Here is a 23,151-nt window from a genome sequence, read left to right on the forward strand (position 1 = left end):
TACGCTCCGTAGCCTCATGCTGTGCTCACCGTTGAATATTTCCACTCCCGCCTCCGGTTGCCATTAGCAGTCAATATTGTGGTTGCGTGGTAGGCAAATATGTGGGGCGTCGAAGGCCGTAAATATCATTGAGCTTTTGCGACCTCACACTCAAAACGTTCTTTGTATGATATGGGTATTCTCGGGTCATAACCCGCACTGTTTTCACGCCCACGCCTTAGATAGGTGGTTAATTCATACCCAACAGTGACTCTTTACAGACAGTAAAGATATGTGTGACAAGTTTGCATGAAACTGGTCCTATGGTGCAGAAGATGATGTGGAACTTATATATATACATATATAAGGACATAAATTTATATAATTTATGTGGATTTGTATTCTTTTTTTACTGGGAAAAGTGAGAGAGCAGAAACAGCACCTGTAAGGACCTCAGTAGCCACTACACATCGTGAGAGAGCAGAATGGGGCGCCCCGCGGAACTCACGGACTTCGAATGTGGTCAGGTGATTGGGCGTCACTTGTGCCATACGTCTGTACGCGAGATTTCCACACTCCTAGACATTCCTAGGTCCACTGTTTCCGATGTGATAGTGAAGTGGAAACGTGAAAGGCACGTACAGCAAAAAAGCATACAGGCCGGCATCGTCTGTTGACTGACAGAGACCGCCGACAGTTGAAGAGTGTCGTAATGTGGAATAGGCAGACATTTATCACGACCACCACACAGGAATTCCAAACTGCACCAGGATCTACTGCAAGTGCTGTGACAGTTAGACGGGTGGTAAGAGAACTGGGATTTCATGGTCTAGCGGCTGCTCATAAGCCACACATCGCACCGACGCCAAATGACGCTTCGCTTCATCTAAGGAGCGTAAACACGGGACGATTGAACAGTGGAAAAAAGTTGTGTGGGGTGATGACTCACGGTACCCAATGTGGCGATCCGATGGCAGACTGTGGGTACGACGAATGCCCGGTGAACGTCATCTGTCGGTGTGTCCAGGGCCAACAGTAAAATTCAGAGATGGTGGTGTTACGGTGTAGTCGTATTTTTCATGGAGGGGGCTGGCGCTGCTTGTTGTTTTGCGTTGCACTACAACAACACAGGCCTACACTGATGTTTTAAGCACCTTATTGCTTCCCATTGTTGAAGAGCAATTCGGGGATGGTGACTGCGTCTTTGAACACGTTCGAGCCCCTGTTCATAATGCACAGCCTGTGGCAGAGTGGTTACACGACAGTAACATTCCTGTAATGGACTGGCCTGCACAGAGTCCTGACCTGAATCCTATAGAACATCTTTGGAACGTTTAGGAAAGGCGTCTTCGTGACAGGCCACACCGACCGACATCGATACCTCTCCTCAACGCAGCAGCCCGTGAAGAATGGGCTATCATTCTTCAAGAAACCTTCCGACACCTATTTGAACGTATGCCTGCGAGAGTGGAAGTTTTCACCAAGGCTAAGGGTGGTCCAACACCATATTGAATTCCAGCATTACCGATGGAGGTCATTTTCATCTCGTTAAAGAGTCACTGACTTATTGTCATGAGAACATCTGACCATTTTTTTCGTTTCCGTCGTGACATTCCCAACAACAATAAGGTTACAGTTCTTTCATTCTATCAAAATTATCAAATGCCGAAACCAAAAGTCATTCGCTGCACATGAAGTTGTTGGCACCGTTTCTACAGTATACCGTTTATACACTGTCCAGTCGTATTAATATGACCACCTGTCAAAAGCCTGAATAGCCACCATTTTCTTCGTGGACATGCAGGAAAAGAGTCAGTGAGCTTCTCAATCGTACCATCAGCAATATGGAGCCAGGCCGACTACAGTGCCATGGTCAGCTGCGCTAGGGTTCTCGGTTAACGATGCATGGCGCGAACGGTCCTATCGAGGTAGTCACACATATTATCTATTGGAATTAAATATCAGGTATCTGTTGGCCATTGGAGTACATCAAACTCATTCTGGTAGTCTTAAAACCACGCACGTACATGCAGGGGTGGATATGGTCAACGAGGATAGGTGCAAGCTTTAGGCGATCCATTGCGGCTTCCAGAATTACGAGATCACCATGGGACGGCCATGAATACATTCGCCAGACCATGACGCTCCCTCTTCCGGCCTGGACCCTTCCGACGATTGTAGCAGAGAGACACACGACAAAAGACATCTGTCCTATTGAGAATAAAATGTAATACATCTGAAAAAGCCACCTGTTGCCACTCAGCGCTCAGTGCTCCATCTGTACGATGAAGCATAAAACGTGATTCATCTGACACCGCCACCTGTTGCCACTCAGTGATCAATTGACGTCAAGTTGCAGTATTTCGTGCAAATTCCAGCCCTCGTCGCCGATGAATAGCTGTCAGCTTGAGCGCTCGAACCAGGCGTCTGTTACAAAGGCTCACAGGCAGCGACGTTCGCTGAACGGTCATTGAACAGACATTGTTGGTAGCCCCTTGGTTCATCTTCGCGGCCAGTTACTCAAAAGTGGCACGTCGATTCCCCCTTCCACATCTCCGCATCCGTCATTCACCCCTGTCACCTATAACCCATGGTGCACCTCAGTTGACTTGACGCTGGTTGTTAAGTAGCGTCATTATTCCTTTAACCACGGTGGCACGCGAACAGTTTACAGACTTAACCGTTCCGGAAATGCTTCTATCCATGGCCCTACAACAAGATTCAAATTCCAGTCCGGCACACAGATGTGATCTGGCAAAAAGTTTCTAATTTTTCAGTGTCGACCAAAATTAGTTAGAATTTTGTAAAACAAAGATGTATAATACACTGTAAGCGATGAAATATCGTACTGCACTCGAGATGTTGGGCATTTTCGACGAACGCATCCGATGGATGTATTGCATGAAGTGACCTCACAAGACATTGTAAAATGGTCTGCTTTAGATGAACTGTCAAATTACCAGGAATTGTAGGTGTCCGCATCCCTTTCCCTGGGCAAATTATAATACTTCACCAGCCCTACCGACGGAAAGAACCTAACACCAAAAGAGAGTGTTAACAAGATTGGATGGGTATACAGGATATAGGGAAAGATTAGAGAATGTAATTGTATTGTAAAAACTAATATGAGACAGCACTTTGAATGCTGTTTGGTCATTCGATTGCTCGACTTTTTGTTTACAGTTTTTCACACATCATGTCGATGGTCGAGTCAAACTGAGACATTTCCCAGTGGAAATCCAACTCGAATCAAGCATCACATGCCACAAACATGATGGTGGCTACTATTTTATGCGAATAAGATTGAAACACAAGACATCCTGAAGAGATGAAAGCTGTGAAATACTTCAAGATTATGGTAAACCATTTCTTTCATATCCTACGCCACCAATATCTAACAAGATACCTTATAGCAATAAATTATGTACGTCAAAGGAACATAACATTATTATAGTTGTTTAAAAGTTTAACGATGAGTTGTATATAATCGCCCAGAACCGAAAGATACTGGAATGCCAACCTGTTGTAAACATATTTAATATCGTCGAGCTGTAGTGGACAGCTCAACTGTCACCTCCTGTGACTTTCATTGCCACCGGCTTCGTACCATAGAGCACATGTTTCGTACCTCATAGACCTGTACTTGCGCAAAAGTCAAAATTACACCACCTTGCTTTTGATGAGTGGGCGTGAAATTTTGCCTGGTCTTCTTAAGATGACTGGTGGATCCTATCGGATTAGAAAATGATGTGGAAGAAAGCCAGTGGTGCACTTTCAAAGGAACTATGGGGACCTGCCCACTCGTGTCTTACAGGGTGCCTAGGAAGCTGAGTTCTCGGGGATCTGGACAACATACAAGCAAATCACCTTAATGGATTTTATTACAGTAATGGAATTGATAATACTTAACAATGTGTTTACAATGAGTTGTCGCAAACGATGGGCGACATGCAGATAATCAATCTCCATCGCTAAATACAATCTCCATATAAGTAATTAATATAAGGCCAAAGCCTCAGTATAACATTGATGGATGTAAGGTCCGCCTGTTATGCAAAAAACACAGGTGCTGAAACACGTCTGGGAACTTGAAGAAGAAAACGATGTTTTGCGTAACTGGCGGATCATACAGCCAACAATGTTATACTGAGACTTGTTCCTTATATTAATTCCTTGTATGGACATTGTATATAGCGAGCGACATTGATTGTTTGCATGTCACCCATCCCTTGCGACAGCTCGCTGTAAACAACAATTGTCGTTTGAATTAAGCCGGCCTTTGTGGTCGAGCGGTTCTAGGCGCTTCAGTCCGGAACCTCGCGGCTTCTACAGTCGCAGGTTCGAATCCTGCCTCGGGAATGGCTGTGGGTGATTACCTTAGGTTAGTTCGGTTCAAGTAGTTCTATGTCTAGGGGACTGATGACCTTAGATGTTAAGTCCATAGTGCTTAGAGCCATTTGAACCATTTTTGATTGAATTAAACATTCCCGTAATTCTGTAATCGTTTAGTAAAAATGTTCACATTACATATTAAATAAAACAGAAAATCACTGATGATGGCGCAGAGGTGCTGAAACATATTTCGGAACTTTAAAACAACTGTCTTTTGGAAAACTGGTGGACTTTACTTCCAACAATTTTAACTGCAAACATAGTAAACACAAGGAGCTGCAAAACCAAGTGATGAATATCTCAGTATAAGATTTAAGATGACGGCTCTTCTAGTGCTTTCCTCTAGTCCGGGTCTACTAGTGTGCAGCTAGCGCACGTTTTCTACTTTCCGGCCGAGACTGGCGCTTATATTCTCATCGGATAGAGGCCGCTTCAGTCATGGTGCGGTCCTAGTCGGCGTACTGTTGGCTGACGTCGTCCCAAAGCCTTTTCTGCTCATTCGATCTTTACCTTCGTGCCGGCGCTTGCAGCTACACCGGAACAGGAACCATCCCCGCATTTTCCTGAATAGATTTAGGAAAATGACGGAAAAACTAAATCAAGATGGCCGAACGCGGATTTGAGACGTCGCCCTCCCGCATGCGAGTTATCTTAAGTCTATTATGATTCCAAAAAAAACGGCAATTCGTGTCCGACCATTCAATCACTCTCATTGGCTTAACAGGTAATACATATACGAGGCGTATTATGAAAGTAGGGTCCAGTTTAGGAAACGTAACCACAGTGAAAATGAGCGCGTAAAGATGCCTAGAGAACGGTGTCTCCCGCCAAGTATGAGTGCTCCTGAGAGATTTCGCCTGATTTAATCCAGCATAACTGTCATGCATTTCCTTCTTCATGACAATTGTCGGCAGCACTAAACAGATACAAAGAGGATGGCCTTGCAGCGTTTTCGATGGGCAGTGTTTAACCGTCCTCCATACAACCCGGACTTTGCTCCCTCTGATTTTCATCTCTGCTGACATGAACCGCTGGCTATGAAGTCAATGTTTTGGCACAGAGCCGGCCGGTGTGGGCGTGCGGTTCTAAGCGCTTCAGTCTGGAACCGCGTGACCACTACGGTCGCAGGTTCCAATCCTGCTGCGAGCATGGATGTGTGTGATGTCCTTTGGTTAGTTAGGTTTAAGGAGTTCTGTTCTAGGGGACTAATGACCACAGATGTTAAGTCCCATAGTGCTCAGAGCCTTTTGACACTTTTTTTGTTTTTTTTTGTTTTTTTAGCACAGACAACGAACTGCAAGTCAACGTAGAGAAGTGCAGGCGGCTGCCTTCCATGACGAGGGTATTGGGAAGTTGGTACAACGCTACGGCAAATGTCTCAGACGGAGTCGAGTATGTAGATACTTTTCTGGAAGATGTGGCTAACTATCGCAAATAAAACACGTTTGACTTTCACTGTGGTTTCCATTTCGCAAGCCATCGGACCTTACTTTCTGAATGCGCCTCGTCGTTTACGTGCCGCTTAGTTCAAATACGAGGGGAAGATATAGATTTCACGGATGAGGAATGAAAGATTTATTTTTACAACAATGTATTTCACGACAGCTCGTTTTTAGATTAAAGTTATTGGCTTACGTTTCTCCTGTGAGTAGATTAAATAACTTACGTGCGGTAGTGGAAGATTTCAAAATACATTTCTACAGCTATTAAGAAGTCTTAATTGGGCTTAAAACCTTTTTAGCATAAAATTGGTTTTCATTGAGGTATACATAGAACTCAGAGGCTACTAAATCTAGAGAGTAGCGTGATACATGAAATAATTTTTACTTGTTCCTTTGATTACACGTTATCAGAGGATCTATGCCAGCAGCTGAAGTGTTTCGAAATTATTCTTCTGTGTTCCATGTCTTTCCTCACTTTCTCCAACTATTTTGTCCATAAGAATTTCTTGGCTAGTATTTCACCTTTCTGTACGCAAGGCGATGAGTAAGAAGAATCCGATTCAAGTCACGCGAAATACGCCCAGTAACCTTCCTGGTAAATGGATAGGCTTCGCCCTGTTTTATGTAGATCCACCAACAACCACTCACTACTCTGGCTGATTGTATGTGTCTTTCGTAATATTAATTAAGAATAACGAAACGATGGACAAAGTCGGTGCCCATATTGTCGAGAAACACGTTCTCCCATTTCCTGTTTGCCAACATTAACCAAATGTGGGTAAGCTCTTCCACAAAGGTTACGTGTAGTTACTCTTCAAACAAAATGTATTTCACTCTTTACTATTAGTACATTTCCTGTTATTTCCAAGTACATTATTTGTCTGTCACATATTGTGAACTTTCTAAGTATATAGTCCGTAGATGAAGTCTTAGGACGCGCTTCACGTGAATCACTTTCGGGAAAAATACTGCTAGTTTATTTTCAACTACCTCTTTTTTTTAAATTTCTCCAAGTGAGTAAGCAGAGATCTTATACATATGTACCATCTTCGTTGAATTCCAGTCGTCGTTAAAGCCCCACAAACATTTAATATCATGACATCTTGGTAATCAAATTAATGGTCTTGAGCAAAACTCACTTAACGCGATTAACAAATGAGCTGTGTATACCGAAATATTCTGTTGATTCAATTATCACTCAAATTGCGTAGCTGCTTAGAATGCACTAACCACATAAAACGGCAGCTTTGTAACCAGACGAAATATTTTCATGTTGACTTTCTGTATGAACAAAGGAGGCTTTATGTAGTCTAAGACAAAGAATTTTATTAATTGATATATAATCGAGTGTTATCCAGTTTGTATGTTCAGATAATGGTTGATAAGTGTTGAAAACTATTTGATCTATCTGTTTAATACAGAGGATTTATGTAAGGTCAAGGACTTCTCCAACTGAGACGTTTATTAGCACTTGTTAAGAGTATTCAAAGACACCACAGGCAATTTCAGTAAAAAGGCCAAACGAGAATACACACGAAGGAAGGAAAGAAGATACAGATTCTCTCCTTAACGACGAGATCATTGAAGATGCAACACAAGCACTAAATGATGAATGACTGGGATGGAAATTGACAGTGCCCTTTCAAAGGAACCATCCAACACCAACGCAAAATGCTTTAAGGAAACCCTTAATCTGCATCGAAGGAGCGGGAATTCAACGCTGCTCCTACCGACTACGAGTTGGGTGCCTTAATCATTGCATCACCTCGATCGGTTTGGATTTTATGATCGGTGAGCAGAGACGAGAGTTAAATGTCTCAAAAACTGCTCAGTGGCGTAATAGAAGATGTGGAAGTATTGTGTATGTATTTTACATCGGCTTCCCAAGTGTATATGTGTTTCAGTTGTATAACAAACTAGCTTCTATGGTTGTTCCGGTTGTATATTCAATGCACGTAAGTGTTAGTGCTGTTACGGACAAATACGGAGAGACAGGAAGGAGAGAGCGAACTAGAGCTGCAGCACATAACGTCTCCTTATTGAATAGCGCCAAGCAGACTCAGATATTAATCTCTTTATCCAACGGAAAAGGAAATATACGATACCCTCGCCAAGGAAGAAGTAAGACGTTAGTTTATTTCTATGTTTGTATAAATTACGTATGCAGTAACTTAACACTTTCGTGAAAAATGTATAAAACAACCGTCAAGTCACGATGAATTAACTTGTTTTACAATATTTAAATCCCAAAGATTATAAAACGTATGCTTTATTCGTCGTTAAAGATTCCTGCCCATTGTTTTCGATGGTAAAACGCGGCCTCCCGTTTAATTGGGATCATCCATATACCGAAGATGACGAGAGGTCATGACTACTAAAAACTTATATGAACTAGGAGTTTCGGACAAGCAATTATATCGTTCTTCTCACTTATCAGCTACTGAAGATACGTATTATCGATAACATTGCACGTATCTCAAGAAGCCGTGTCCGAAACATTTCACCCAAAGGTTGCTGTTTCACAAAGCTTTTAACTGAACTGGTTTAACATCTGTTAACCAAAACTCTCAGGAATGAGCATTAATCAAGAGTGTTTAGTTTTATTTAAAAGCAATTAATTGCAGTTTATTGGCATCTCGTAACAGTATACTCAACACAGATTCATCGTTAGATCTTGAAAAGAATAGTTAGTCGAAACAGTCGGTGACACAATGTGAAATAGGAGTACGGAAGTAAAAACGGTTCCATGTGCGGAAAGGGTCATTGATGCTGTTTTCACATGTAGAGATACTCACCGCGTGATGCTCACAGAAAACTACTAGCAGCGAAGAACCGTGGTCGGAGAGTATTATTGCGACATGACGACTTTTAACGAAGTGCAGAATTAAATATAGCGTACAAGCCGCTGATTCCCAAATACATTTTTCTACTTCCCCTTTCTGCAAATATTTAAGTTTTCCCATCGCTCTTGCAGTATTCTTTGCTTGGAAGAAACTGGTCAGGGGACTGGTATTTGCTTCTTTTTCTTTGTGTTTACTTAGTTGTTGAATGGTGATTAGATAAAGATTGAAAAATACGAAATAGGCGAATAAAAATAACCGATATCTTTAGCTTCAAATATAAAATATAATTAACCGACGTCTAATTTTCAATCTGGATGTGCAAAGACGGACCATTACTAGCTCTTGAAAGAGACATCTCAACATGTTATGTTGGATGCATGCCAGTTTAGGAAAGCAGGCTACTGCAGGTATCTATAATTGTATTAACAGCTGGTTGTTGATACAATTAAATGTACCAAAATTAAGTCAGCCTAAACTGGCGTGCATCCATTATAACAAGCTTCTTAGGCCTGTGAATGTCAACATGCTGTGTTACGCATTATTTCAACTCTCATGGGACTTTATTTTCGTTGCAAAGCTGAGATGTATAAATTTCTCTTCCAAGCAACATCGTTACCATTACACCGAAGTGTGAAACAATTGTTACATGGCATTAGGCGAAAATTCGTGGGAGTTACACAAAAAATGCACCAATTCTGGAGGAATATTCTTCAATGAAACTAATTTACTGATGAGTGATGTTAGTAATTGTTTGCTTGCAGATGACAACAGGGGACTCAAGGACAGAATACTGGTGTTTTGAAGCGCAAAGGGAAAAGCGTGTTTATCGAACCGCGAATCATTCTTTGTGGATGGAACGTTCAAGAGGTCGAGCAAGAAGTTTGGCTGGTTCAAATGGCTCTGAGCACTATGGGACTTAACATCTATGGTCATCAGTCCCCTAGAACTTAGAACTACTTAAACCTAACTAACCTAAGGACAGCACACAACACCCAGCCATCACGAGGCAGAGAAAATCCCTGACCCCGCCGGGAATCGAACCCGGGAACCCGGGCGTGGGAAGCGAGAACGCTACCGCACGACCACGAGATGCGGGCAAAGAAGTTTGGTTCAAGTGGCTCTGAGCACTATGGGACTTAACTTCTGTGGTCATCAGTCCCTTAGAAATTAGAACTACTTAAACCTAATTAACATAACGACATCACACACATCCATGTCCGAGGCAGGATTCGAACCTGCGACCGTGGGGGTCGCGTGGTTCCAGACTGTAGCGCCTAGAACCGCTCGGCCACTCCGGCCGGCTAAGAAGTTAGGACAGTCGTTCATACTCCACGCCGATCTTAAGAGTTCTTGTGGGAAATAAACACAATACTAGTTACTTACACTTTGTCTGCCAAATAAAAAGGGAAAAACATACGAACGTCTTTTAAAGCAATTAAAACTACCGTGCCTGTATAGAACCCTGCATTTCTGCTGACTGGACTTCGAAATTGCCATCTGTCAAGCAGCTAACAGTTATTTTCTTGAAACAGAGATTGGTAGTTGCCATTATCATTTTAATCAATGTTTGCAGAAACAAGTTCAGCCTATAAGGAAAACGAGGAAATGCCCTGCCATATAGCAATTTGTTCTGGTGTAGCACTTTTTACCCTGGAAATGTTGGATCATGTCTGGTTGTGTATCCAGGAGAGTACGCCTGAAAACCAGAAGCTTCAAGACTTTTATGTCTATTTTGTGGGCTAGTTGTCCGATAACGAACATATCTCAAGAGAGATGTGGAACTGCAGTGGAAGGCGCAATCGCATTCAAAGGGATGGAACCTAAGAATAAATAGATTAGTACCAAAAGTTTCTCCGAAATTTTACTCGTTGGTAATAAACCTTCGACAAGATGCAGAGTACCATGGCCACCACTTTGACCGACTAGTTTTAAACTTTGATGCAAAAAGAAGAGTCAGCTAAGAAAACCGATGAAAATATGAAACTGATGAAAAGACTTTAAAGGGACACCAAACTGATAGGAACGTAGAATCATTTCTGGCTTGTGTGGCTTACGCACAGAAGTTACATCTAAATAACCATTACAGTCATTGAAAAATTTGTAAATATCGAAAAGTGGTTTAATGTAATCATTGTCAATCTTGTAAATATTGTAAATGAATTTAACGAGGGACAAAAAAGACTACCTCCTCGTGGTGTTTTTTGGAAACGACAAGATGTCACCCAAATGTCTTTTGAAATTTGTAAAATATTCCCTAATGAAGACCGACAAGACTCAAAGTCCAAGCTTTTTCTAGAGAATAATCGCAGCATTCTTCTTAATAGGTTCTTAGAATCAAAATCTGTGAGCGTAGACACCGAATATAAAATCTTTGCTGTGGAAATGCAGGAAAGTGACAGACAATTACATCCATACTTTCTCCCTCGGTTAGATGGTTAGCAAACTAGCATGAAACTGGTAAAGACAAAAGAAAATATAATAAGAAAGTGACTGATCGTAGTTTTGCCATCTTGAAACATTTGTTACAATTAATTTCTAGTAACACAAAAGATGCGGCTAGGCAAGCAAGGCAGCTCACGCACGTTCGCAGCTGGACTGTGAGCGTTCGATGTTGCGCTAAATACAAACATACAGTACATGCGGTGCAGTGCTGAATGGGAACTCCACCCCAAAATTTAACTCTTCTTCTACTTCGTCGTTAGTAGCCTGGTTTCAAAATTGCTGTCTATTATTTAAAGATGGAGTAATACCCAGCTTTTAATGTCCACAACGTCATTGGTTTTCGAGTTTTGAATTTTTAAAGTGATTTTCATAGTGTTCTTGGAAACCAACCTTTGCTTCTCATACAACACGCCAGATTTTGTAGGTACATTCACAACACGTAGTTCATCGATTCTGTTCATTCATTTTATGAGAAATATTAAAATTTGTTTTCAGCGTTTACTTCGAACTTCAACCTTAAATTTTCTATAATTATGGGTACATAAATATGATGATAAAATAAACATGTAGCATTTTCGATAATATAAAATTATTCAAAAGTACATTAAGACTAGTTCCGACAAAAATTTTATTCGGATTGGTTAACATTTATGAAGAAGTTGTCACTGAGTTAGGAAAAACGAACTTACGGTAAATTCAATTTCTACGTTTCATCAAAAAATGAATGTTACCACTAGACACATACCCATTATAAGTCACCGGTACCAAAACATTTTCCCGTCCTGCTTGTATGAGGCGTCTTCTTCTAATTTCAAGCTCAGGGTAGCGTTTTTCTTTAATTTTCTGAATAATAAGCTACTCGCAGTCCTCTTGAGTAGATGCAGTGTTACAGATCTCTGATTGTAAGCCAGTGTCTGTTTCTTTAGGGCTTATTGATTGAACTGAAAAGCACTTCATTGTGTTCCCTAAATTTATATCTACACAGTTAATCGGAAAAGTCACTGATTTCCAGCGACTGTCTGCCAGTTGTTTCTCTTAATCTTTCCTGGAAATCCTAAACTTTTTTCCAGTTTGAGTGTATGCCAAGTTCGGAGTAAAGATGGTTCTGTTTTATGGTGACAGAAATAAAAAATTATCAATCAGTGCGCCACCGACCCTTACGCAGTCCGTATTTCAAACATCTCTTAGACGTAGTTGTAATTCGAATACAGCCAAATCGTTTTGGGATCTAAGAGTAAACACCCCAAACATATGAAATACTATAACATTTGTTTTGAAAAAAATTGAAATTTTAGATTGGAGTCTCAATTTAAAACGGAGAGCAAAAGTCTTTAAAGGGGTGAAAAGTAGCAATATGGTCTGGTTAGGAACTTCAGAGTGATGAGACAAATCAACATCAACGTATCAGTGCATGATGCACAGTCTATATGTTCATTGCGTTCGATGGTGTGTTCATACGCTTAGTGTTCTGTTAACGTGTTTCAAAACTTTGAACAATACGTAAAAACTCAGCTTACAATACATTCCATGCAAACGATTATGGACGGAGATAGAAGTGGACGTGGAAAAAATAATAAAATAAAATAAAAGTTTTTAAGAGATATGACATAAGAAAGTCTTCTTCAAATGGGAGCAGAGAAATGAAGATCTCAGTAACCTTCCCAACACTTTCACTATGAAAATACATATTTGGTTTCAGGAAGAACACTCAGCTTCACAGTTTCACTAATATTCGGGTTATATTGATAGAATGGAAGCTCGGCTACAGCTAGAACTTATACACCTACAGTATAACGTTTTCTCGATTTAGTCTCGCAGACTTTTTTTTCCTCAGTGTAAATTTTCGCGCACTGGCAGACTTCAGCTTAAAGTCTTGTCTCCGAATTAGCATTACTCGAGAAGTGGTACCAGACATTGATTCTTCAGTGACTGGCAAAGTAAATCATACTCATTGACATTCTGTGTATTTACGTTTAACATTTAAAGAAAATGTCTAACGAAACACAAGTTTGTCAAATTTCGTCCTAAAACGGCAGTCATCATAAGGCTGCAACAACAGTAAGAAATATAATGTTTCTTATTTTGCTGCCCCACGTTCTTTTCATCGTCAAAACGTTAAAAGTGGTGTTGAAATTCCTTGTCAGTTATTATTATGTTGAATATCATTGTCAGTTCTCATTAACACAACAGTTCGCCACGAAACGCGTTAATGAGCCACCCTAAAGCGATACGTGGTTGCTCAATGCTGTGGTACGAGGGCAAGCCAGTTCGCACGAGCGGCTGTGCTGACCTACTAGACTTCTTAGTATGTCCGTACCTGGGAAAAGCCGGTTAGCCCGGCAAGTGCCCCTAGCTCAGTGCAAGTGCCACTCCGTGCAAATCTCACTACGTACAAGTGTTTCAGCGCCGAACAACAGCGGCGACGCGTTGTGGCATAGACGCAATGAGCGCTTCGGCAGTCACTGGAGGGAATTGGTACCACACGTGCACACTCGAGTCAACTAAATTCCCTAAATTCCGGGGAGAGGGCGGTAGTCTCAGACGTTACGTTCAATTACATCCCAGATGAGTTCGACTGGGATTCAGGTCTGGTGAGTTGGCAGGGGGGGGAATCATCAATTGCAACTCACCACTGTTTTCTTCGAACCACCCTATCACACTTCTGTTCTGGCTCTGTGAGATGGCGCAATATCATGTTGAAAAATCCCACTGCCGTCGGGAAACGTAATCGCCATGGAGGAGTGTACAGTCACGCTCAAAAGTATCCGAACGACCTGAATTGCATTTCGCCTGATTCGCATTCAACCCACATAACGCAGCTGTCTTGCAGGTCCTCTAATTGCTCCTCAGTACATTCATTTGACTATTGAAAATGGTTCCAACAAGGCACCACTAGGAAACACTGCTCTGTATCGCAGTAACTCAAGATGTAAAGTAATACCACGATACTACAAATATCAGGAAACGCCTTATTACAGGTAGGACTGTCCTTAAGGCTTGTAAGTTCACATTTATTACAATAAATGACATACCTGAAATGTTACCACTCTCATTATTGCGTCAGATATGTAATGCAAGTAGCAAGTTCGTCATATTCATGATTTCTTCTTCATAGTAGCATCCCGTACATATTATTTAACACAAAATGACATTAAAAATTTATTTTATTCACGAGCAGCTAGTTGAGAATATGTATGAACATCAAATGACACGACGAACCGTCTCGTTCTGCATATGGATTCAAACCCAGGTCATGCAGACTAAGCAAAGATTTCATGACTAACGGAAACTAACAGTCATTCCTGACTAGGCATACAGAGAGTGATCTACATCTACGTTTATACTCCTCAAGCCACCCAACGGTGTGTGGCGGAGGGCACTTCACGTGCCACTGTCATTACCTCCCTTTCCTGTTCCAGTCTTGTATGGTTCTCGGGAAGAAATACTACCGTAAGCCTCCGTGGGAGCTCGAATCTCTCTAATTTTACCTTCGTGATCTATTTGAGAGGTATAAGGAGGGGGAAGCAATATATTCGATACTTCATCCAGAAACGCACCCTCTCGAAACCTGGACAGCAAGCTCCACCGCTTTCCCGGCGCCTCTCTTGCAGAGTCTACCACTTCAGTTTGCTAAACATCTCTCTAACGCTATCACGCTTACCAAATAACCCTGTGACGTAACGCGCCGCTCTTCTTTGGATCTTCCCTATCTCATCCGTAAACCGGACCTGGTATGGATCCCACACTGATGAGCAATATTCAAGTATAGGTCGAACGAGTGTTTTGTAAGGCACCTCCTTTGTTGACCGACTACATTTCCTAAGGACTCTCCCAATGAATCTCAACCTGGCACCCGCCTTACCAACAATTAATTTTATATGATCATTGCATTTCAAATCGTTCCGTACGCATACTCCCAGATATTTTACAGAAGTAACTGCTACCAGTGTTTGTTCCGCTATCATATGATCATACAGTAAAGGATCCTTCTTTCTATGTATTCGCAATACATTACGTTTGTCTGTGTTAAGGGTCAGTTGCCACTCCCTGCACCAAGTGCCTATCCGCTGCAGAGCTTCCTGCATTTCGCTGCAATTTTCTAATGCTGCAACTTCTCTTTATACTACAGCATCATCCACGAAAAGCCGCATGGAACTTCCGACACAATCTACTAGGTCATTTACATATATTGTGAGAAGTAATGGTCCCATAACACTCCCCTGTGGCACGCCAGAGGTTACTTAAACGTCTGTAGACGTCTCTCCATTGAGAACAACATGCTGTGTTCTGCTTGCTAAAAACTCATCAATCCAGCCACACGGCTGATCTGATATTCCGTTGGCTCTTACTTTGTTTATCAGGCGACAGTGCGGAACTGTATCGAACGCCTTCCGGAAGTCAAGGAAAATGGTATCTACCTGAGAGCATGTATCTAAAAATTTCTGGGTCTCATGAACAAATAAAGCGAGTAGGGTCTCACACGATCGCTGTTTCCGGAATCCATTTTGATTCCTACAGAGTAGATTCTCGGTTTCCAGAAACGACATGATACGAGAGCAAGACATATGTTCTAAAATTCTACAACAAATTTCAGTTGCTTTTCTATTCCTTCGACACCTATTTCGATGACAGCCGTTTTCTCGTTCGTGCAAGGATTTAGAGAAGGAACTGCAGTGCGGTCTTCCTCTGTGAAACGGCTTTGGAAAAAGGTGTTTAGTATTTCAGCTTTACGCGTGTCATCCTCTGTTTGAATGTCTTTATCATCCAAGAGTGTCTGGACATGCTGTTTCGATCCACTTACTGATTTAACGTAAGACCAGAACTTCCTAGGATTTTATGTCAAGTCAGTACATAGAATTTTACTTTCGAAATCACTGAACGCTTCACGCATAGCCTTCCTTACGCTAACTTTGACATCGTTTAGCTTCTGTTTGTCTGAGAGGTTTCGGCTGCGTTTAAATTTGCGGTGGAGCTCTCTTTGTTTTCGCAGTAGTTTCCTAACTTTGTTGTTGAACCACGGTGGGTTTCTCCCGTCCCTCACAGTTTTACGCGGCACGTACCTGTCTAAAACGCATTTTACGATTGCCTTGAACTTTTTCCATAAACACTCAACATTGTCAGTGTCGGAACAGAAATTTTCGTTTTGATCTGTTGGGTAGTCTGAAATCTGCCTCCTATTACTCTTGCTAAACAGATAAGCCTTCCTCCCTTTTTTTATATTCCTATTTACTTCCATATTCTGGGATGCTGCAACGGCCTGATCACTGATTCCCTGTTCTTCACTTACAGAGTCGAAAAGTTCGGGTATGTTTGTTATCAGTAGGTCCAAGATGTTATCCCCAGGAGTCGGTTCTCTGTTTAATTGGTCGAGGTAATATACCACGATTTTAGACAGTATCAGTTAGCAAATATCAACTTTAAATTACATAACGTAAAACGGCTCAGTGAGTCGTCAGTTCTAACTGTGGTAGGGGCCAGCGTGTGTGAGCTTTTTTCCTGATTTATATTGAGCTGCGAATTTCCAGAAAAAATTCTGTAACGAAATCGGAAGGAAACCTTTACACATCAAGTTTTCTCGGTAGCTCGACTCAGTAAGTTGTGTTAATGGTCATAGATCTCGGCTTTCTTACTGCCAAACTGCTTCACAATACAAGCGCCTCTGAAAAATTTCGTATCGACCATCTACGATACGAATTTCAATATTGTTCTTCACTTAAGACCCACATGCCAGGGTGATAAGTATGAAGGAAATGAACCTGTTGGTTACTATAGGGCCTCTATGCTAAATTTCCACAGTAGCAATCAGGAACTCTCTGCAGACATTTACTAACAGCGGCTCTAGCAACTTACTTTTTCTCTGGGTAGCTTGAAATATGGGCAACGTTGTCGTCTTAAATCCAATTGAATATTTTAAATATCACGTTTGAACAGCATTCACTTCTCCATTAATTAATGTGTGGACCTCAAAATAAGCAATTTGCCTGAGTAGCTATAGAGCAGGTTCTGAAAAGTATTGACACAATGTTTCGCATCCATTTACCATAGGGAATCAAAGAAAGAAACCAAACACGTTACATTGCATTTACTCTCTGTGCCTTCAGTAACACATATGAATCCACAACAAAAATAAATTATTTGAAGAATCCCCTGTGAAAGGAAAAAGAACAGGATGTGACACTTTAATTATAGCCCACTGGATCATAAGCAGTGAAATTAATTATGTGCCAAATTGATGTATTCCATACCAGTGTATTAAAACACTCATAAAATAGAAACGGTTTGTGCCTCCATTGATTTCGAGTGTGAAACACAAATCGTAGACAAATTTTATGGGTCAACGCTCAACAACATTAAAGCATGTTACACCATCGAGAGTGAGGAGTGGAGCAAACGTTGTCAGCGGAAGGCGAGGCAGCCCAGTGCCTCACCCCCCCCCCCCCCCCCCTGGGTGCTTTCAGTTGCCAGACGTCGTATTAGCTAGTCCCGCGTTTTACCTTTTTTTAATTTTTTAACAGTAAGGAACTGAAAAGTAGTAAGTGCACTCGTTGCGTCGAGTTGGGGACGCACATAACTAAAACCATGCAATAGTTGTAGAAAAAGGCATACAGAAAGAGAGCAAGGTGTGGGGTGAAGGAAACCATGAAACAAAAACTGAAGGGTGGAATCCATACCACCATTAACCAGTGCTACATCTTGCACCGGATGGGAAACAAAAACTGCGAAGACCTTTTCGCACCGGGGACAAAAAGAGGAAATGGGGCAAATACTGCTACAGAGTGTGAGGGTTCACAACGAAACTCTCCATCTGCTATATCATCCAGGTATGACTTCTCGTAATGATGAAAGTAGATCCCACGTCGTACCGTGTAGTGTTTTATCATCGTCTTGTAATTTTAGCTTCTCGTACCCGTGATGTTCCAGCTACGTGGAGGGTCGTGGAACGCACTCCACAAAAAATTGGAAAAATATTGGCGATACTTTGGGTTACGGAGGATCTTGCAATGTCGTTCCTGCAAACAGTTCCAAAAGTCTAAAGTGTCCTTAGTGCCGTCTTGAAACAAATAATGCACTGCATGTCCTCGAAGCCACGTCATTGCATTAGTTTTAGTGCGTGGGTAACACGTCTCATCCGGGAATAAGATAGTCTTGGGGTCGATATGATTCGGCGTTACCCGAAGGAAGTATGCTGACATTTGCCTCATTAAGTGCCACACTGCCGTAGACTCGCCACAGCTAAGACGGTGTTCATCGTTGTCTTGAACGCCACAGCTCGTGCACGTGGGTGAGTCTACCATGTGGATCGCATGTAGCCTTAATCTGGTCACCTGCTTACCGTTGACAGTGATATACAACATCACCGTGACGGCAGTTTCCAGTGTTACGTGGTGAATTGTCCTCCACACCACTCGCCAGTTGACGTTCGGGTGCTTCCTCTCCACGACGTTATCTGGTCGTGCACGTTGCAGGACCCTATAAACCGTCTTTGCCGTCGCCAGTTGAGTCGCTGGTAAGGCAAGTCGAACGTAACTGAGTTCGAGGTAAAAGACACCAATGTAGAAGAGCGAGGAGGGGACGTGGTGTATCGGCACAGGTGGCAACAGGGAGGGCGGTGCTAGTTCTTCTATTAACAAACTCGTCAGACTGTCCGGACGGCGGTGCCATAGTTTGACTACTGTGGGCACAAATAGGGCGACCCCTCTGTCGTGAACGTGATAAAGGCCAAGCCCTCCCCGATCCGGGGGAAGGGTGAGAGTCTCATATTTGATCTTGAAAAGCATTCCTGAACTCACGAAGGACCCAAAAGTCGCAAGTATACGGCGAGCTATCATCACCGATATAGGTAATTTCTGGGCGATGTGCGGAATACGTGACGCTAAATGTGTGTTAACATACTTGGTCCTTTGGACGATGTCCAGGGCTCGTAGGCGGTTGTTCGCAATTCCAGCCCGAACATTTCGTAAAAGCCGTCGAAAGTTGTGAGCAGCGGTCCGTCGTATATCGTCTGTAAAATCAATGCCGAGACATTTCAAACTGTCTCTGAGCTGTAAGGGGTGACATTGTTCTCAGACAATCCGACCCCGATGTTCATCGCCACCGATTTTGCGACGTCGATACGACTACCAGTGGCCATGCCATATTTCACTATCCAATTCAGTGCGCTAGCGGTGTCGTCACCGTTGCGGATGTCAATCACCAGGTCGTCAGCGTACGCTTTACATCGGAAAGTGTGGCCTCGTAACGTCATACATGTTAGTCGTTCGCGCAGGCCGCAGAGGAGAGGTTCCATGGCCACAGCGTAAAGTAAAGTGGACAGAGGACAGCCTTGGCGTATCGATCGAGAAATGGTGAGGGGCTGCGTAGGTCGGCCGTTGACGATCACCTTGGACGTCGCGCCACGGAGTAGTCGCATGACGACAGAGACGAATGGCTGTGGGTACCGCTTATGTTGGAGGACCGCTTCCAAATAGTCGTGGTCCACTCGGTCGAAAGCTTGACTAAAATCGATTGCCGCCAGTGCACCCTTCAGACGACATGCCCTCGCCAGTGAGATCAAGTCACGATATTCACTGAGTGCTGTTTGAATATTATTGTCGCCTCCTAATGACGTTAGATCGGGTGAGATAACATTTCGTAAGGTCTGGCGTATCCGCGCCGCCAACAGTTGAGGAAAGATCTTAAAGTCGCAGTTCAATAGCGTCAACGGGTGGTAGTTCTGCAGTCGTGAGCCACCGGACGGTTTGTGAATAGGAATAATCATCCCTTCCACAAGGGCCGCAGGGAGCGGCACGTCCGGGGATAGTAGTTCGCGACAGATGTCCGTCCATCGGGAGGCTAATAAATATTGAAAAGTCCGGTAAAACTCCAAGGGGAGGCCATCAGGACCCGGAGACTTGTTGTCAGCTCCTTTTCTAATGGCGTCGATCACTTCTTCTTCTGTAATTTCGTCCATCAAGGCCGCTTCCATTGCCGGGGTGGCGGTGCCGTAAATCGTCTGAGAGAGGTCCTCCAGTGCTGTCGGATCAGGGGTCTGAGCGGAATAGAGTTGGGAATAATGATTGTAGAACGCTGTGTATATGTCTTGTTGCGTGGTGAGGCGACGACCGTCCTCCGTGTCGATGAAGCGTATCAGCGCTCGTTGGCGTCGTTTACGTTCACGAAGGACGTGGAACATTGACGGGCGTTCGCTCGGTATCCGATCCTGCGTCCTCGAGCGGATGACTACCCCCTCTAGGTGGCGTCGCATATGAGCGAGGATCTGAGCCTTAGCACGGTGGACCGCCGTTAGTCGTTCCGGAGACGGCGCCATAGCATTGCAGTTGCGCAGGACCCGGAAGTAAAAGTCGAGTGTATGTCTTCGCCAAGTAGCGTGGTGGCGACCGTAGGTTATCAACGTTCGCCTCAGTGCCGGTTTGGAGCAGTCCAATCACCAGCGGATCGTTGTGGGATATGCACGGAGGCGATTTTCACACGAATGCCACGTATCCTCAACGGCTTGGCGGCAATCTGGGTACGACAGGTGAGCGATGTTTAATTTCCACGGGCTGCGGCTTCTCCACACTTGTTGCCGCCGCAGGGTGTCGGCACAAATGTCAGCTGAGTGGTCCGAGAATGCTACAGGCCACAGTTCCGCATCCTGTGCTCCAGCGGCGAGAGAGCGTGAGGCATAAATCCGATCGATACGACTGGAAGAGTGACTCGTGAAGTGCGCGAATCCCGGTCGGTGGCCGTGAAGATGTTCCCAAGTGTCCACCATCTGCAGGTCTCGAATTAACGTCTCGAGTTCCGGGCACGGATTATGTCGTGGGAGTTGGTCTCGGGACGCCAGTACGCAATTGTAGTCACCTCCAAAAACCAGATGGTCGTGGCGGCCTTGGAAGAGCGGGGCGACGTCTTCCGCAAAGAATCGTGAACGTTCGCGACGTTTGTTCATCCCGGAAGGTGCGTAGATATTGATAAGGCGGACACCCAGTACTGTGAGTGCCATTCCTCTTGCCCCAGGCAGAAACAGGATATCGTCCGCCACTATCCCTTCCCGAAGAAGTACAGCGACACCGCTGCCTGTTGGGGAAGCTGGAGAGACGCAAGCATCGTAACCGTACATGCCTGGGAAGTCGTCGACGTACACTTCCTGGAGAAGGGCTATATCGATGGAAGCAGAGTTCAGCATATCCTGAAGCAAGGATAAATTAGCGCGCGTCCGTGTAGTGTTGATGTTTATAGTAGCAATGCGATAAGTTTGAGGTCTATCCATAGCACCCGTGTTGGCCATCAATACCCTTGTAAGGCTGTCTCGTCACTGTAACTGACGGCGGGAAAGGATCAAAACTGGTGGGGTAAATTTCCCCCCGTGTCGTCCGACACGATGGGCAAGGAGTTTTCCTCACAGTCGTCCGCCCAGTCGCCATGAAATGCTATCGGTTGTTGGTGGCTGTCAGTGGCTGCTGCGGCACTCGGCGCTGACTCCATCGGCTCTGCTGGTTGGGAATCGGCAGCTGCTGTCTGCTTGTGATCCTGCTGTTCTGTGGGGTCGGAGGGGCTGAAGCCGTCACCACGGCGATCTGTTGAGTTTGATGTTACAGCGGCCTCCGTACCGCCGGTACCGTCGTCGGAATTTCCACAGTCCATGTCAGACGATCGCTGCAAACAATCGTCCGATGGAGCACGCCGCCGTCTCTTCTGTTTTCGCGGCTCTCTCTCTCTGAGCACTATGGGACTCAACATCTTAGGTCATAAGTCCCCTAGAACTTAGAACTACTTAAACCTAGCTAACCTAAGAACATCACACACACACCCATGCCCGAGGCAGGATTCGAACCTGCGACCGTAGCAGTCACGCGGTTCCGGACTGTAGCGCCAGAACCGCTAGACCACCGCGGCCGGCTGTTTTCGCGGGGAACGCTGTTTACGGACGTGTGTTTCAGTATCTGAATGTGGGTGGATTTCTTCAGCTGCTCCGGTGTCTGGAAGAAAAGCCGCTGTCGGCACAACCCGTGGGTCAATGTCCATCCTGGCATCCACGCCTTCTTGCAAGGTCGGTCGGTGATTATCTTCAGGTGGAGGCGCCGTTGTAGAGGCCGGATCCTGTACTGCAGAAGCCATCATGGTCTCGCTATCGGGGGCGGCTATCAGACTAATGTGGTCAGCATCGGAAAGGGTTGCTGCCCGTGTAACTTCGGCGTATTTGAGAGGAAGGGTCGTCACCATAGAAGGAGTCATAGATTCACCTGTCGGGATTTGAGTAAGCCGTCGTCGGAGACAATCCGACCGGACGTGCCCTTCTTGGCCGCTACCAGAGCAAGTGCGTGGCTGACCGTCGTACATAATGATCGCCCTACATCCGCCGATGACAAGATATGACGGAACATGTTTGGTCAGTTCAATTTTAATCTGTCGTACCCCGTTAAGAACGGGGTACGTTGTAAAGTTGGTCCATTTTTCGGCCATATGGCTGATCACTCTGCCGTAGGGCTGGAAAGCCTCGGTGACTACATCCGGTGGTACTTCGAAAGGGAGTTCGAAGACGCGTATCGTACGGAGGCCAAACCCCGCGTGATCGATAGAGACCGCCCCAATATGGCCCTCAGAATGTTTGAATTTAGGATCGTTCGCATGTGCGCGCACGATTCTGTTGCACACCTCGTCACTTACTAGCTTGACGTAGACTACACTGCTAGTGATAGAGAGATGGATACCAATTATGTCTCGCGGTTCGATGTTAACGTCGTCACGTAGAAAACGTTCCACTTCAAAAGCTCGCGGTCGTGTATGATCGGGTTGAAAACTAATCTTGATGGTGGTTTGTCTGTACGAATGTGCCATGTTGCGTCGGTAGTGATGGACTCTAAACTAGCGACAACGCAGTAGTAAACAACTACGGGCACTCGCGACCGCGCGGCCGAGACGTAAACAAGACGTCCTCGCCGCAGCGCTGCGGAAAGCAGACTGTACCTCAAGACTACAGTCGCAATCAAGAGTGATGTACTCAGACTTCAGTCAAGACTTCCTCCAGGAAGTGCCGCAGTCTACAATGTTGCCAAATCGAGTTTTGTCTA

Source organism: Schistocerca americana, chromosome X (genome assembly GCF_021461395.2).
Source record: "Schistocerca americana isolate TAMUIC-IGC-003095 chromosome X, iqSchAmer2.1, whole genome shotgun sequence".
Lineage (NCBI taxonomy): Eukaryota > Metazoa > Arthropoda > Insecta > Orthoptera > Acrididae > Schistocerca > Schistocerca americana.